This window comes from Phocoena sinus, chromosome 3, assembly GCF_008692025.1.
Source record: "Phocoena sinus isolate mPhoSin1 chromosome 3, mPhoSin1.pri, whole genome shotgun sequence".
Lineage (NCBI taxonomy): Eukaryota > Metazoa > Chordata > Mammalia > Artiodactyla > Phocoenidae > Phocoena > Phocoena sinus.
This window is the reverse complement of record NC_045765.1, coordinates 166,119,307-166,134,154: the sequence shown is the minus strand read 5'-3', so window position 1 is coordinate 166,134,154 and position 14,848 is coordinate 166,119,307. Positions and strand designations below refer to the sequence as shown.

The 14,848-nt window shown below is 44.8% G+C and overlaps 1 protein-coding gene, 1 long non-coding RNA gene and 1 other non-coding gene across 4 annotated transcripts in view; 2 read left to right on the top strand and 1 right to left on the bottom strand.

Moving 5' to 3' along the window:
* SEMA5A (semaphorin 5A) overlaps positions 1-1,980 on the bottom strand; it is a 477,269-nt gene extending 475,289 nt beyond the window's left edge. For both annotated transcript variants that reach the window (XM_032627865.1, XM_032627867.1), the window contains exon 1: positions 1,502-1,980. The gene's annotated coding sequence lies outside the window, so the exon portion shown is untranslated. The remainder of the gene's footprint in view (positions 1-1,501) is intronic.
* Positions 1,981-2,226: 246 nt separating this feature from the next.
* On the top strand, positions 2,227-6,256 carry LOC116751465. The gene is made up of 2 exons (XR_004349268.1): positions 2,227-2,510; positions 4,904-6,256. It is a non-coding gene; the product is annotated as an uncharacterized LOC116751465 (long non-coding RNA).
* Positions 4,735-4,804, top strand: LOC116752436. The gene has a single exon (XR_004349505.1). It is a non-coding gene; the product is annotated as a small nucleolar RNA SNORD123 (small nucleolar RNA).
* Positions 6,257-14,848: the final 8,592 nt, after the last annotated feature.

Genomic DNA, 14,848 nt, shown 5'->3' with positions numbered 1-14,848 from the left:
CTGTCGTTTCCAAAGGTGGCCATCGTGACAGAACTCTTCTGGATAAGCTAACTGTGACATACAATTGTTTTGCTTAAATACAAGATTCAACATAAACCTCAATTAAAAAAAAAAGATGAAACAATTATTTGTAACTCCTGGCATTTTAACTAATGTGCACCTGAGAACTTAATGTCAATATTAAACATAACTCACCTTATCTTCACTCAATTTCGATTTCTTTCTGAGTAAATACAGCGGTCACAGGGAGGAACACAGATGCACAAACAGGAACAGTTTACAAGGATACGTTTGTCTCTGAAAGGAGTCTTTCTACATAAGGGCCTTGAGTTTGGAAACCACCTTTCCTGTCCCTTCTTCTAACAAGGCTGACAGCTCCCTCAGATCAACTGATCAACTCCTCCACCATCCTCCACCTCTGTGAAATCACTGCAAGATCCTCCTGGTCTCGCTCTGCTGACTCGGACCTCCACCCATTCACCCAGCACCGAGGGCTCCTAGCATCCTCTCGCCCTCTTCCTGCGCTCGCTCTCAGCGCCCCCTGCCGGGGATCCCGGGGACGCCGCAAACGCAGGAAAGTTAAATCCCAACTCTGAACAGCCGCATCTAGGTACAATGCGAGGAAAGGGCGAGGAGGTGAATGCGCTTCCCGCCAAAGCCCGGGGAATCGGGATCTGACTGAGCTAGGCCGGGCACAGAGCGCCGCGGGGAGCGATCCCGGGGAGATCAGTCCTCGGCGGCGGCTCCATCGCACGTCTTCCCTCCGGCGCCCAGATCTACCTCCGGCCCCGAAATCCTGAGCCAGGGGATGCGAAATCGTGGAGCGGCGTAGAGATGCCCGCGGAAACGGAGTGGCCTGGATACAGCCCATGGAGCAAGTGGTTCCCCAGGCCCCTACATCCCTGGCCGCGGCGTTCTGGGCGACCGCCAGCCTCAGTCTCCCTCATTAACCAAAGCGCTCGGTGGAGTTGAGTCCAAGTCCCACCGCCTCCCGGGTTCTCGCGGGTGCCGCAAAGCCACAGTAACTCGCCCAGAAAAACCTTGCCCCAGGCGGCGATTACCGGACTGCGAAGTGTCGGCCACTGGGACCCCTGCTTTTAGCTCCGGACGATGCGAGCCTGGACACGCGCCGGCTGCGTGCAAAGACCTCCACTGCGCACCTTATGGAGGTGTTGGGTAGGGGTGATGTCTCTCCCACCGCCCGGGCGCCCACCGGGTCGCTTCCGCTCCTTACCTCTGCACACTCAGACCTCCGCAAAGGCAGGGACACAAACTTCCAGCCCGTGTACTAGCTCAACTGTGCGCGCCCGTGCACTGACGGTAGTCCTGACCCTGCCCCCGGGCTGCCCCCCGCCCAGTGCCTGCAGATCGACCCCGCCCGAGATCGACTCGACCCACCCGCCGACCACTGCCGCCCCCGGGTCCTGGCCCCAAAGGGGCTCGGTCGGGGCTGCGGCTACGGCCACGCGGGGACGGAGCGGGGAGGGGGGGGGTCGCTCACCAGGTGGGAGGCGCGCTCCTCGTGCCAGTCATCCAGCGCCGGGGACCCGGAGCGGCTCTGAGGGTCTTCTTCAGCGCCCGGCGAGGGAAGTCGAGGCAGCAGCCGCTGCCCCCCGCCACTTGCCCAGAGCCACCCCCAACTCGCTGCGCTCCGGGCTGGGGCGCCGGCTCGAGCGCCAGGCGCACCGTCCCCGGGCGCACGGCCGGACCGGGGTTGAGCAGGTTCGCGCCCAACGGGGTCGTCGGGCGAGGAGGCAAATTTGGGTGCTCCAGCCAGCTCCGCAGAGGAGCCCGAGTGGGAGAGGGGAGCCCCTCGGATGGGCCACAAGGGCCGGGCCGCCCCAGCCGAGAGAAGTGGAAGGTGGGGGCCGCCGCCGGGGAGGGACCGCGAGCGGCCAGGGGCTGCGGAGTCCACCCGCGGCGGGAGCGCGGCGCGCGGGAGCCGACGCAGGGAGAGGAGCCGCCGCCGGGAGAGGAGCCGCCGCCGGCGCCGCCTTCCCGGCGAGTAGAGCTGCGCGGGGAGTACTGGCCGGGAGCGCGGGGCCGCCTCGCCCCGCCCCAGGCCCCGCCCCAGGCCCCGCCCCCTCCGCCGCGCCTCCTCCTCCTCCTCCTCCTCCTCCTCCTCCTCCTCCTCCTCCTCCTCCTCTTCCTCGCAGCCCGGCTGAAACCCGAGCGCTCCACCCCGTTTCTGACCTCCCTGGGCCCCTCCCCTGACACCTCCCCTTCCCGGGACCGGACCCCCTCCGCTCCCCCGGCGTCCCCCTGGACTCCAGGGGCCCCACTGCTGCCTGCCCAGTGCGACTGCGCCCGAGCGTGGACTTTCAGGGACGCCCTCTCCCCAGCCTTGCAGAGACTTTCTGTAGCTCCTCCGCCCCCGGTCCCGCAGCTCCGAAGTGGCTGCTGCTGGGGGAGGAGACCTGGGGAGAGGCGGGGGGCGGCATAAAGGGCCGGAGGCAGCGCGGGCGGAGACCCGAGATGTGGCGCGTCCACTCCGCCGGCCTCAGCTCCAGGTACGTGCGCGTCCCCCGGCTGAATCCGGCCGTGTGATGAGAGCGGGGGCAGGGGCCGCGGGGTCCTCCCGACTCCGACTCTGTGATTTTGTTCTTTCTGTGCGACATCCTCCTGCGCGCTCTGAGCTGGAAACTTCTTAAAGACCGAGGGAGTTGCTGCGGGTTCTTGGAGGAGCGATTTGGGGGTGCGCCTCCCGGCTAGATCGGCTCAGTTTCAGCAGAGTTGAGTTAGAGAAACGAACAGATGCAGCGAACCAGGGAGGCAGGTCAGGGGGCCCCAGGTGGCCACGCTGAGCCAGAGAGGGGGCCCCCAGATGGACAAAGTCATCTCGACCAATTATGGGGCAAATGTTATTGATACTTGCTGCCCTTTTGCCGAACCTTTCGCCTTTATCGAGCGAGTTCTCAGGTGAAAAGATTCTTAATTGGAAAGTAGAGTACCTTTCAAGACTCCTGGAATTTGTTGCAAAATTTGTTGATACTCTGTTGCAAAACTTCGGTAGGGAAAGCTGCAGGGCCGCTCCTGACCCTTTCCTTCTGGATGGGGGTGGGGAACAGTCTCTCTGGGCCCTTTTTTCTCCATCTGAGCCTCAAAGGGTGGCTTTCAAGTTTCCGTTGCGTAAGGAAACTCATGAACGTCCCCACCACGACCCTCTTACCGCAGTGACAATGGAAAGCTTTACGGCCCACATTCACACAGCCGCTCCAGGGCCAGTGGCCGGGTCTTGGGATTCCCGATAGTGAGAGTGGCCCAGCGTGCCCAAGACTGTGCCCTTGAGTTCAGCTACAAGACAAAGAACCCATCTCTAGCTACAAGGTGCCATGGCTCCCGCTGTAGCCACGCAGATCCAAGAGAAAACCAATCGGAAAACGAATTGACATTGATTTGTCTTTAGTTTCTAGAAATATTTTTTTTAATAAAAGAATTAAATGAAAGTAGTTCCGCAGGTTTCCATGAAAGCTCAGCCCAGCCTCAGAACTCCAGTCTCTGTAGCGCTGGTGATGGAGCTGCTGTGGGTACTCAAGGCCTCACTCGGATTTCCTTTAAGACGTCCGGAGGAAATGTCAGTAGCTGGGCGGGTCTCGGAGGTGCATTCTTCCTTGGGTTGTGCTGGGAGCGCTCAGCCTGGTGCCTGGCAGCTGCCGGGCTCCTGGGGCCTTAATGAAAAGCTTAACAGGCCTCCTTATGTGCTTGACACGTGGGGCACTAGCTCCATTCCCGACATTCCGATTCTCCTGTCTACGTGGCACAGAGGCCCAGGAGCGCTCCCCCCGGAGGAGGAGGCTGGCCAAGGTCTAGCCGGACTGCTCCGTCCCTGGGGAGGTGGGAAGGGGAGGGAGGACACTGCCCTACACCTGACCTTGCAACCCTTGGGTGGATATGCCGACCTTGTATCCTCCAGATGCCAGGGCAAAGGGAGAAAGAAACTAGAACCCAAATGTGTTTAACTACTCCTTGTTCTTTGCCCCTCAACACTACAGTTAAAGGCGTTTAAAAATAAAAAATTCTCTGCATATAGAGAGCTAAGCAGTGGGAAGGAAGTAGCTATCTACTCCATAACCCAGGAGGGCTAGCAACATTTAATTCAATAAGTTATGTAACTTTATGTGTATGTTTGGGGGGGTCGATTTTACAGGTACTTTACAGACTATACCAAAGCATTATTAAAATATGTGTTTTTAGTGATAATGAATTACAAATACATTAATAATAAAAATAAGGAATGGGAGAAACCAAATAATAATTTAGGGTGCATCCTTAGTTTTAAAGCAAAATGGAACTAAACTGAAGTCATGACTTTGCCTTGTGACCTGGAGAAAGTTCCTGAACTTTTCGGAGGTATAGTTTCTTCATCAGGAGCTTAAACAAACCTGATGTCACATAGGTCCTTTGTAAACATTAAAGGAAAAAGAAAGTGACATAAGTGAAATACTCACCCAGGGCCCAACACAGAAGTAGGCTCTCTACAACAAAAATTATTTAAAAGAATCCACAGGTGTTTCCTTTTTCCAAATGCAATTTCTGGGATTTTTCCTTAGAACTACTCACTGAAGAAATTCTGGCGTTAAGCTGCTACACGTCACAGTCAAAAATGGAGGTGATCATTTCAAAACAAAACTGTTTAGTTCTCTTCCTTTAAAAATGAAATCATAGCTTTCCCTAAGCTGTGTTAGGTAAGCCATGCAGTTAATGTAAAAGAATGAGAAATCCAACCAAACACGTGGTGGAAATGATGAATTCTGGGGCGCTGATTCATGTGATTTGAAAAACGCCATCCATTTCCTGATTCACCTCCGTTTCTGGGTGGAACTATGAAGGATCTCTTATGTCTCTGAAATAAGTAATTGATTTTGTCTTGTCTTTTCTTCCCTCCCTTGTGCTTGAATTCCAGCCACATGGTTAAACTGCCAACTTAGAGGAGAGAAGCTGGGAGGGAGCTGCAGAGAACATCATCCGGAAGAGATCATGATGCTGCTATGGGTCACAAGTGACCTTAAAGGGAAACCTTGCTGTTTGTGATCCTTACAATGCGATGAGATTATATTAATATCATGAAAAACTTCAGCCCAGAAGTTGTGACTCTAGACATTTACATCGTAACTGGATTTTCCTACCAATGAGGCGGGAACACGTTACAATCGCCATCAACATATGTTCTCTTTTCACCCCTGTTTTCCTTCTTTTAGATCCATGGCATTTAAGAATTGGAACAACTGCTGGATCATCTGATCAACCTCATCAGGTTTTTTTCTTAAAATGGCCAAACATTGATAAAAAGATATCTGTTTGAGCATCGCTAAAATTGTGCGATGCTGCTTTTTGTTCAGCAATTTTAAGTATTTGGAAGACCCATGATTAAGGTTGCAGGTGACATTGGGATGCTCCCCAGAATTTTTACAGATGAAGAATCACCGAGAAAGGAGAGTTCAGGGAGTCATCAGCTCCTACTCACATCCCTTGAGCTTCCCCAGAAACTCTTTAGGTTTTTTTTAACCCAAGAAACACTCACTCCCCTTTTAATGTAGCAGCCCACTCCCCTGGCAGAGGTAAGCAGACCAGTTTTATTCCAAAAAAGCAGCCCAGGAACTAGGATAGAATGGAAAAAATAGTTATGACACATCTGAGCATGGGCATGGGATAAAGTGCAATTTCCTGGACCTTAAATGCAAGGACCAGGTCAACCACGTGGGCACCAGCACTCTGCCAGTCTTTGCACTGGACATTCCATCGTGTCCCCTTCTCTGAAGTCTCAGTTTCCACCCAAGTCCATCCAGGGCCTGCTTCAAGCTTCCCACATCTGGTCAGGTGAACATGCTTTGCCACTGCTGGTTGTTCCGTGCAGGTTAGCACAGAGTAACCTGGCCCTCGCCCCATCCAGGTGAGCTCTCTTGATCTCACTTCACGGGTGAAAACCACCTTCCCAGATGTCACAGCCACGTTCCAGGGAACAGCCTGCTTAAAATCTATCTACTGCGGACCTCAGCAAGAACTCAAGGATACAACAATCAGGGCATATATTCAACAAGAAATGCTCATTTATTTTTTACTTAGAAAAGCTTAGTAATTAATCTCACTTTCACTAAGGGTCTATTAATAAAAGATGTGTTTTACCTCAGCTATGTATCTAGAAGACCAAAGTATTCTAGAAATCTGAAGTATTTTTCCTGGTGTTTATGGTTAAATGTCTAGATATATTTTTCTAGCAACCCACTTTCCTTAAAATAAAATCGGTATGCTCAAAATACCTCAAGTCGCCTTTTTATAAGTATTGTATGGGCGGGGGGTGGGGGGGAAAGGCTAAGTTTAAAAGATTGCGGGAATACCTACAGGAAATGCAAATGGTTTGCAGCATGGAGATAAAACACTCCTGAGTGTAATTTTCTGACATTGAGCCTTGTATATATCTTGAGTATCCATAAGCAAAGAAAGATTGCACTTTTAAATATATATATATGTTTGATACTTATTAATCAACGTCCTCTATATTCCTCTGTCTTTGGAAATAGAGCTTTGGTGGGGAAATAAGTACATTTGGGAATATATTTTTTAAAATAATGCTTATCCTACACAGATTTAGAAACACAAATTAGTCTGTCTTAGTTTACTCCATCATTTACCAGGGAGATCAACTCATAATGATCTTGAGTTCAATGAAAAGAATATCTACTAAGTGAAATTACACCAGTAGGCAAAGTGTCTTCTGAAGCAAATCAGCAGGAAGATTAACTGTTAAGGATCCTGTCGCACCGTCTGTCAAATCTCATTTCAGACCCTCCTTTCCATTCCTGTTATCGTTGCCTTAATGCAGAATGTCAGCTTCTCTCACCCTCCTCTTCCTGTCTCCCTGTCACCCCTAGTCTATATCACTACACCACAGTGATCATCTGCAAACAGCAACCCCTGCCCCCATCACCCTTAATAACACAGACCCCCTGTTTATATTTAAACTGTAATCTTCCTGGCTTTGAAAATAATTTTTTTTCTTGCACCTAGGTTTGACCGTGGAATTTAGCCATGACGAATAAGATGTAAGTCCCTGGGATTCCAAGGAAGGCTTCATAAAGGGGGGCAACACCTACCTGGGTGTACACTTTCTTGCCCTTCCCTCCCCCTTCCAGATTCCTGCCTGGAAATTGGTTGTGATAGTTGAAATTCCAGCCACCATCTTGGACTTGTAAGGTAACCTTAGGATATAAGCCATGAACTAAGGATAGTAAAGCTGGGAAGAAAAAAAAAAAAAAGGCCTGAATCCCTAGTGACTTTATGGAGCCTCCTTATCAGCCCGGGATTGCTACCTGCAGACTTCATAACATGAAAAAAAATGACTTCCCCTTCTGTTTTATCCATCATTGTCTCTATTCTGGTTTTCACAGAAGAATGGGATTTCTAACTGACAGAACATGTACGGCTCTTCCAGATCCAGCATCCCTGCAGGTTCATCTCTCAGCATTACCACCCATGCAGCCCTCCTTCTCTCCATCCCTCCCTCCCACACTGCTTTTCTGCTTTCAGTATAGCTTGTTGCCTGGCATGTGCCCGGCACTTGGATGCAGGTTGAGTAGAAGGGAGAGCAGCACAGCCAATGCCTGCCCTTTCAAAATTACCTTGGGGAGGTGGGAATCAATGACTGATCTCACAAGTATGTCAACATAAGCCCTGGGAAGTGCTATGAAAGGCAAGTTTAGGAGTGTCTGCTTTAGTCTGGAGAGTCAGAACAGGCATCATGGAGAAGGTGGCTGACATTGGGAGGATGAGTAGTGACTAACAAGAAAATGGGGGAAGAGAGTAAGATTACAGGAAAAAGCAGAAATATTTAACTTTAGAAGTTAACTCATACACAGTTGTTAAAATATCAAGGATAGTAATCGTAATTGCAAAAGAACAACCAGAGGTACAATCTTCTAAAACAGTAGAGAGGAAAAAAGATGAAATAAAAACAACTTGCTCAATCCAGTAGAAGACTAGAAAGGGAACAAAGACAACTGTAAAGAAAAAAATTGTAGAAAGAAAAACTAGAAGAAATTAAGTAAATATATAAAATCTGGGTATATCAGAAAGCACAATACACAAAGGGAAAAATACACCAGACAAACATCAGTCAGAATAAAGCTAGTTTACAAATACTAATACCAGAAACACAGATATTTAGATTAAAATCTTTTTCAGTAAAAATATTTACTATCAAAAAATGATTCCGTTCATTAGGAAATACAGATACATATACAACTAACAAGAGTTTCAAAATATAAAAAGTAAAAATCTACAGTATTGTAAGGAAAATTCACAAATCCTCAATCATTGATGGAGCATATTTCTCTCACTAATTGACGGATCCACAGGAAAAAAGAATTGTATGAATTTAGATATCCTGAGAAAAGCAATTAGCAAGGTTATTCTAATGGTATATCAAATGCTCATGCAAGATTTAGAAAAATTAATCAAGTCTGGGGCTGCAAAGCAAGCCTCAATAAATTCTGAATAGTTAGTACCATGATTAAGTTACAAGTTAATCATTTAAAAAAGAATTTAGAAAACTTCACATTTGTCAGTTGTAAGCCATATTTCTAATAACACGTGACAAAGAAGACATAATGGAAATCAGAAAAATTCATATGTTGCATAAAAATACAACATGTAAAACTTATGTGATATAGGTAGAGTCATATTTACAGAGAAATTTAGCCTTAAGTACTTAGGAAGGAAGCAGTGAAATTTTTTTCTTCCAGCTTTATTGAGACATAATTGACATGCAGTGCTGTATATGTTTAAGGTGTACAGCAAATGATTTGACTTACATCGTAAAAAGATTGTCACAGTAAGTTTAGTGAACATCCATTGTCTCATATAGATACAAATTTAAAGAAATAGGAAAAAAAATGTTTTTTGGGGGGATGAGAACTCTAAGAAAGACTGCAATTAACAAGCTAAATGTCTAACTCAAAAACCCAGAAAAAGAACAGAGCAAGGAAAATAATGTAGTTAATATCACATTTTAATGAAATAGGCTATAAAGATACAATAGAGGGAACGGACAATACCGAAGCTGTTTTTTAAAAAACACAAAAGATTAATAAAATAGACCTCTGAAAAGATATGTAACTCACTAGAAAAAAATCAGCTTTAGAAAACTAACTAAAGAAGAAATGAAAATCCAAAAACACTTACAACCATTAAAGAAACTGAATCAGTAAAAAGAACAGGCAAACAGGCCTGCATGGTTTTCTAGGAAGATTCTACCAAATATTCAAGACACAATTAATCGCTATTCTATGAAAGTTATTCCAATGAATACAAAAACCATAGACCAAACTCCCCAAAATTCATGGATGTTTTATCATTAGAACATATACCAATATAAAGCACCTCATCAACAGAATAAAAAAGAAAAATCGTATGATCATTTGAGAAACTACAAAATATGCTTTGATAAAATTCAACATATGTTTATCATTTTAAAAAACCTCTTAGCTATGAGACTAGTAGTAGAGACCTAAATGTAAGGCTGGACACTATAAAACTCTTAGAGGAAAACAGGAATAACACTCTTTGACATAAATCACAGCAAGATCTTTTTTGATCCACCTCCTAGAGTAATGGAAATAAAAACAAAAATAAATGGGACCTAATGAAACTTAAAAGCTTTTGCACAGCAAAGGAAACTACAAAGAAGACGAAAAGACAACCCTCAGAATGGAAGAAAATATTTACAAACGAAGCAACTGACAAAGGATTAACCTCCAAAATAAATAAAGAGCTCATGCAGCTCAATATTAAAAAAACAAACAACCCAATCCAAAAATGGGCAGAAGACCTAAATAGACATCTCTCCAAAGAAGACCTACAGATGGCCAAGAAGCACATGAAAAGCTGCTCAACATCACTAATTATTAGAGTAATGCAAATCAAAACTACAGTGGGGTATCACCTCAAACCTGTTAACATGGGCATCATCAGAAAACCTACAAACGACAAATGCTGGAGAGGGTGTGGAGAAAAGGGAACCCTCCTGCACTGTTGTTGGGAATGTAAATTGATACAGCCACTATGGAGAACAGTATGGAGGTTCCTTAAAAAACTAAAAATAGAATTACCATATGACCCAGCAATCCCACTACTGGGCATATACCCAGAGAAAACCATCATTCAAAAAGACACATGCACCACGATGTTCACCACAGCACTATTTACAATAGCCAGGACATGGAAGCAACCTAAATGTCCATCGACAGATGAATGGATAAAGAAGATGTGGCACATATATACAATGGAATATTACTCAGCCATAAAAAGGAACAAAATTGGGTAATTTGTAGAGACGTGGATGGATCTAGGGACTGTCATACAGAGTGAAGTAAGTCAGAAAGAGAAAAACAAATATCATATATTAACGCATATATGTGGAACCTAGATAATGGTACAGATGAACCGGTTTGCAGGGCAGAAGTAGAGGCACAGATGTAGAGAACAGACGTATGGACACCAAGGGGGTAAAGTGGCGGTGGGGGGGGGGTGGTGGGTGGTGAGATGAACTGGGCAATTGGGATTGATATGTATACACTGATGTGTATAAAATGGATGACGAATAAGAACCTGCTCTATAAAAAAATAAATTAAATAAAATTCAAAAATTCCAAAAAAATTAGGCTAGTAGTAGAAAGAAATTTACCTAATCTAATAGACTATACACACACAAAGAAAAACCCAAACTTGACGTTTAATTGTGAAAAGTTGGAGATATTTACTTGAAAGAGAAGATCAAGACCAGCATGTACATATCAACACTTTTATTCAACACAGAAACAATGGTTGAAAAGGAAGGAACAAACTTTAAATTGCAGACTGTATAAGTGTCTCCAATAAAAGCACTTAAGAACATCTACAGATAAATACTTAGAATAAAGAGAAAGTTCTGCAAGATTGCTAGATAGAATCTCAACATACAAATCAATTGTGTTCCCATAAGCCAGCAGCAAACAGCAGAAAATATAATTTAGAAAAGATAACATTAACCAAAAAAAAAAAACAATTGTTACCTAGGAATAATGTTGGCAAAAGATATGTTGAACCTTTGTGGAAAACTTATAAAACTAAATTTTAGGAGCCTACAGATGATCTAAATAAATCAATCCTATCTCACATTTAAGGGTGGAATGATTCCGTGTATAATATCTTGAACATGACGTATTCATTTCAAAATGTCCATCATCTTCCACAAATTAATCCTTAAATACAATGTAGGTCCAATCAAGATCTCGACTGGCTCTATGGAACTTAGGTAGATCCTACAATGTATAAGCAAGACAAGAGCAAATGTTTAGGAGTGGTTACATAATTTCTGTAGAAAATGAACAAGATAGATGGGAGTCATTAGATATCAGTACTGTTCATAAAGCTATAGCAATTATGACATTTATATATTGGCACAGAGAGAGACAGAGAAAACAATGGAGCAGAGGGCCCATAGACAGACGCCCACGTATGCCAGCTTTAACATGCGACAAAGGGTCTCACTGGAGAGAAGTGGGGCTCAAATGGGTCTAAGACAATTGACTATCCCGATGCAAAAACATTTCATCAGATACTTCCCTCAAGCCAGTCATAGAAATAACTTCAAAGCAGATTAAAGCCAAAGTGAGAAGCAGAATATCCAAACATTTAGGAAAACATGTTAAGCATCTATCTATATGACCTCTGGGTAGGGAAGCAGTTCTCAAAACAAGATACAAAGACCAGTCTTAAAGAAAATAAAAAAGATCAATACAGCAAACAACATTAAAGTTTAGAACTTGCATATGACAAAATACAACTTAAAGCAAGCCATAGCCCGGGAGAATTGTCAGTGCATACAAATTACAAAAGATGGTAGAGAGAATATATCTTCTAACTCCCACCCATCCACTGGAGAAGGAGGAAGCAATAGAAAAATGTGCAAATGGAACAGGAAGCTCAGTGGCCAATAAACACAAGAATAGAATACAACCTCCCTAATAATCATGGAAATTTAATTAAAGCAAGATGGCACAATGCCAAACCAATCAGAGTGGCAATAACGAAAAAGTCTGGCAATACCACCTGCTATCACATATTGACTAGGGGAACTTAGAGGTGTAAATGGGTACAATCACTTGGGAAGGCATTTTGGCCACCCCTATAAAGTTGAAAATGTACATTCCATACAGCTCAGTGGGCAAAGTTTCAGAGGACATTCAGTATATTGCCAGCTCATATAAAGTAGTAAAACCAAAAATCATATCTGTATAACGTATGGATATATACACAGTAGTTAAATAGCAACAGAAATGATGAACATTCATGTCTGGGGAGGGAGAGGAGAAGGAGAATTTAGAAAGATAAACAAGGGACACCAACTTTATCTGTGATTCTGTTTTCCATTAAAAAAAATAAGATATGAAGCAATATTGAGAAATGTTAAGATTGGATAAAGCTGGTTTGGTGGGTGTTCATTAGATTATTATCCTTTTCTGTATGCTCACAAGATTTCGTAATTCAATAAAGAAGGTTCATGGGAAGTAAGAAAGTGCACACAGTAGGCAAAGAAAACTCAGAGCAGTTTTGTCCTGAAGAGGAACAAAAGGACTGGTGGCAGCCGGAGAGATGTGTGTACAGAGGGCTATTTATTAAAGTGGGTCATTTGAAGCATGTTTATACATTGATTGAAATACCTTCAGAGACAGAAAGAAATTGCCTATGTAATAGAAGAAAAAAGGTAATACCAGGAACAAAGTCCTTGGAAAAATAGGAGATAATAGAATTTGTGTTTGGAGAGAGCAGGGGTTTGTCTTAGCGTTGTCATAGGAGAGAGGGCCAGGGAGAGACCAGGCACAGGCAGGAATGGACTTTTGTTGGTACAGATGCACGCCTGCCCTTCTGATAACTTTTGTTTTCCTAATGAAGTATGATGTCAGGTTCGGCTGGGGAGTAGGGAGAGGGCGTGAAGTGTAGAGAAGAGAAGCTGTGAAATCAGCATCTTGGAAATCGGGAAAACAAATGAGGCTTGTGGTCGTCATCATCAAATGAACCCCATCCACATGCTAGTGACATTTTCTCCAGCAAAGTTCAGCAGCCAAGGCACTGGTGTGGGGAAGGCTATTGATTGGGTCCAACCAGGAGATGGTTTCTCCAAGCAACGGAAAAAGAGAAAAGCGGGAAAACGGAAGATGTTTATAAGCAAGTGACTTTACAGTTTTCAATGGAAGCCAACTAAGGAGGACGTGGGGACAAAAATGATGGTGTCAGTGGACTGGAGGATAAGATAAAGTCAGGAAGCACTGCAAGGGATCCCTTTGAAAGTGAAGCAGAAGAAGTTGCTATGGGGGAGGGGGAGGTTGAGGAGGTACAGTGCATCAAGGTGTTTCCATGGAGACGGGCGCCAAGGGGGAGAAGTCAGTGGCTGTTGAGAGTGGGGAGGACAGATGGGTCATGGAACAGAAGCCCAGCATCTTAGATGTGTGATCAGTGTAGGTGCTGAAATAATCCCCAGGAGGAGCCTTCAGTGAGAGAGGCAGGGTGACCCAGGCAGGTCAGCAGACAAGAGCCACGAGAAAGGGGCACCACCTTATTCATTTTACAGAGTTTGAAAATATGGTTCAGAGAGAATGAGTCTCTATGAAGTAAACCACAAGCTAATAACTAGAGGAACCCAGGAGGGTTGGACACCAAATGCCACCCTCTTCCCACTGTACTAAACTTCTCATACAAGTTCCAGCACAGTAAACCTGAATAACTGCAATGGAATTCGATGTTAATCTCCTGTATCTCTTCTAGAAGGAACTGATCATCACAATCCTTAACCAGTGTGACTAATCAGAAATATCTCGGGAGTCTGTCAACAAACACAAGCCCAGGCTGACCCTCAACCCAGTGAATTCGTCTCTAGGGGGTGAGTTCAGATATGTGATTTTGAAAAAGCTCTCTGGGTGAGTCTGAAACACAACCCATGTTGACTCGGGTTACTGTCAGTTCAAAAGCTTACTTCTCTCTAAATCATGAGTGGTTCTGTTAGTCCTGAGGAAGAAATGATCCAATAGAACAAAGGCTTCAGTGCTCAACTGGGAGTGTTTTTCTATCCATCTCTAAGCTTCTGGAATTCTTGCTCTGAGTAGCCTATAGAGCAACTCATTCCATACTAAGCTGTATTGAGAGACACGTTTTTCTGTTTAGAATCTTATATAATCAGAGCAGATTCTTAATATTTGCTCACCTTGCCCCAAAATCATTAAAAATCAACTTTTATCAATTGATTTCTATGGAATATTTTGTTTATCTGTAGTATCTCCTGCAAAATGTTGCCTTGATTATTAGTTTAGAGATTGCCTGTATTATGAGAGCCTCTGTCTCTGTCTCTCCCTTTCTGCCTCTGTCTCTCTCTCACACACACAGGCACACACATACACACACTTTTCTCTTCTGCTAGGATCAGATTTTGCAGCTTCGTGCATGGATGAAAGCACCTTCTGTGGGATATGGACTGAGAAAGGATTCCTCACTGAGTAGCACCAAGACCATTTTGACCATTGTTTACTCTCTCCCTACCCTAAATTCTCAGCTCAACCAGAACAGACATGTTTCTTTAATCATGCAATCATAGGAGCTACAATAATATTTATTTCACCTTTCACTGCCCCCAGGAGATGATATCATTCCAGCTCACCCCGGAAGGAACTTGTCAGGCTCTTGGGTGGCTGAGGAAATGGCCTGTAGGTACCTCATTCCCAGAAGATTATGCCACACCTGCCGGCCTCCACCGAGCCCAATACTGCTACCCTCTCCGAGTAGGCAGGATTGTCTTCTATGTCATTCCTCAGAGCCTCGTGCT